Raw genomic sequence first — 3,457 nt, 5'->3', positions numbered from 1 at the left:
GGAAGATGCAAAAAAAGATCTAAAAATTTCTAGAGATGAAAACTACAATTTCTAAATGAGAAGTATGCTGAATGGGATTAAAAACAGTTCAGATGATATAAAATAAAAGATCAGTGCATTAAAGACATAGCAGTAGAAACTGTCCAAAGGAAAAAAAGACTAAGAAAAAAAGCCCTTCAGTTACCTGTGAGGCAGTATCAAGTAGTATAGCATACTTGAAATTTGAGTTCCAGGAGAGGAGGGAGAACAGAAAAAAAATTTGAAGAAAATAATGGCTGAAATGTTCCCAAAGTTGATGAAAACTATAAACTTACAGATACAATAAGCTCAAGAAATTCCAAGCAGAATAAACATAAAGAAAACTGCATCAAGGCACAGCATAATCAAACTGCTAAAAGCTAGTGATACAAATTAAAATCGTAAAAGTAAGGGGAAAAGAAGGAATATACAGAGGAGTAAAAGACAAGAATGATAGCATTCTTTTGTCAGAAACTTTGCAAGTTAGCAACAGTGGGGCATCTTTACAATGCTGAAAGTAAAAACTATCAACCTAGAAGTCTATACCTTATGAAAATATCTTTTCAGGAAAAAAAAGCAAAAACAAATACTCTCTCGGACAAAGAAAAGGCAATAATTGGTTGCCCGGAAGACTTGCACTGGAAGTAATGTTAAAGGGGGTTCTTCAGGTGGAAGGTGATAGAAATTTGGATCTACACCAAGGAATAAAGAGCATCAGAAATGTCAAATTGTAGGGCAAATATAAAAGAACATTATCTTGCTTTTAAATTTCTTTAAAAGATAATTGATTAATATAAAAATCATTACAGTGTATCTTGGGGTTCACAGCCTATGTTGGAGTAAAACATATGACAATAGCACAAAAGATAGGAGGGAAGAAATGAAATTAAACTGTTGTAAATTGCTCTTACTCTACATGAAGTGACATAAAACTAAAACATTGTTCGAAGGCAGACTGGGATAAGGTGTGTGCTATAAACCATAGAGAGCAAGCACCAAAGAAAATTTTTTAAGAGATACAGTTAATAAGCCAATAGTGGAAATAAAATGGAATCATAAAAAAAAAAAATCAATCCAAAAAAAGACAAAGAGGAAAAAAGAAACAAAGAACAAATGAGACATGTAGAAAACAATAGCTCAGGGGCCCCTGGGTGGCTCAGTCGGTTAAGTGTTGGACTCCGGCTTGGGTCATGATCTTGTGGTTTGTGAGTTCAAGCCCCACGTCGGGCTCTGTGCTGACAACTCAGAGCCTGAAGCCTGCTTCAGATTCTGTGTGTCCCTCTCTCTCATCCCCTCCCCACTAGCACTCTGTCTCTGTCCCTCTCTCTCAAAAATAAATAAACATTTAAAAAAAAAAAGGAAACAATAGCTTGAACATTTCAACCAATGCACATGAATAACACGTCTCCCAACCTCCTGATTTGAGGGAAGGAAAGCCACTTGGTTCAGCTAGGGTCACACCTCAGCCTCCCAAGTGGAAAGGGAGTTATGGTGTAAATCATGGTATGAATCATGGCTATACCAGACACCTCCCCAAGACAACCTTCCTGAACACCATCCTAAAGGACACCACTAAGGAAAAACACCCTTGGACCTTCATTTGTCATTCAGAAAAGTCTGTCAATCAGCCAGCCCATCAGACAAATAGTAACAATGAACACCGCTTGTATAAAGAGAATAGCAGGTGTGTCAGGATAGACCGAGAGGGTCCCAAGACCACACCTGTGCAGGAGTATCTCTCAACCAAGGTTTCTTCATGTGTCCATCTTCTACCTTCACAGGCACTGGAGAGGTAGGGTCTTCTGAGACCGCCATGAAAATGAATAGTGAATGGAGGGGGGGATTCCATGTCATTTGCATGTTATCATCAATTAATTAGATTAAATAGAGTATACCTTGAAACTACCAACTCTAGGAGAAAGAACTCTTTTACCAGTAAGTTTTATGTGTCGCCAGGAAGCCAGCAATTGTGGGCAAGAAGGTTGCAGCAGGAAGAGGAAATTATACCCTGAAGACCAACACTCCTGTTTCAATTTGCCCTTGGGCTAGTCCTGTTGAGTCTTTATGGTAGAGTGTGGTGGTTCTTAGTCCTTTTCAGCCAGAGACACGTCTTTGACCACTAGAATTTGGAACGGAATATTTGGGGAAAAATTATCATAAGGCTCAATATGACACCACAGCCAGCAGTGATTTTTGCCTTCAGTCATTGCTAGAGTATAACAAGCCCTCACAGCGTCTCCACCAACCACAGACAGAACATTCACTTTTGGCCCTGTGGTCCCTTTACATCACCATGTCGCTGTTTGAAAAGATCCTGTTTATTGCCATTCTCTTACATAATCCTGAGACGAAGGTCTCATATGTTCCAGTCAGAGAGTAGAGTTTTTTGGTTTTTGGTTTTTCATGAATTTTCTTGGGGAAGGGTGGGAGGGTCGTTTCTGGCTCCATGGTCCAACATCCCTCTTTCTAAAAGAAAGTTCACATCCCTCTGTGTGCCCTGTACGTGATCTGCTTGACTCAGCATTCATTCTGACGTACGGCGAACCCTCAGCTGTAGCAAAAAATTAACTTTGTGCGTTAACCAACATTCGGCAGCGCCGTATGAGAAGATCTGCAGGAGCAGAGAGAGTAAATAGGAAACAGGGTTCCAGCCCCAGGAAGTTCAACTTGATTCAGTCGAGGTCGCACACCTGCCACATCCAAGGTCCCGAGCCTGAGTGGGTCACACAGAGTGGGCTTCTGTCACCAGCAGGAGCCCTTGCCTTGAGCCATATCACTGGGTTGGGGCAGGGCCAGTTACGAGTAAGGAAACCATCCACGTACGTCAGAGATATGTTTTCTCCTCTTTTTCCTTCGGGAAGATGTTCTTGGGAATTCTTTGCCAGGAAGTCTGTCACTTCCTGCCCCAATGATGAGATTTCCGGAAGGCATAAATAGCTTCTCTTGCCACATGGAATTGGCTGAAGATGCCTCCATGCTACAGAAGGCAGACCTCAGGGAGGGTGCTTTCCAGCAGCAGGGAAGGGGCATCAGGAGCTGCGGGATGAGCTCCAGGGGCTTGGCCGGGGGGTTGGGGGAGAGCCTTGAGGGCTAAAGGGAAAAGGCAGAAGGACCCAGAAAAGGGGCCAGTCTGCTGGAGAAACTGCCAGAAGAAATGTGCTGAGAGTGTGGGGAAGCACATGAGAAGAAAGAGTAAAAGACGAGCAAGAGTAAGAAAATGCATTTGTAAGAAAGGGTCTCAGAGGACACAGCAAAGCTCTAACAGACATGTCAGTCATGGGTCAGTAACGGGTCAGTGAGTGACACAGGGTGAGCCACACAAGGGAGGAGCTCCAGTGTGCAAGAAAGGGAAGAAAACAATAACTGGTAGGGCTGCAAGCTGTGATACTCACCTGTCATGACACTGGTCATGCTAGAGTGAAGGGCTCCCCAGGTGTGG

Source organism: Panthera tigris, chromosome F3 (genome assembly GCF_018350195.1).
Source record: "Panthera tigris isolate Pti1 chromosome F3, P.tigris_Pti1_mat1.1, whole genome shotgun sequence".
Classification (NCBI taxonomy): domain Eukaryota; kingdom Metazoa; phylum Chordata; class Mammalia; order Carnivora; family Felidae; genus Panthera; species Panthera tigris.
Note: the sequence above shows the minus strand (reverse complement) of the source record.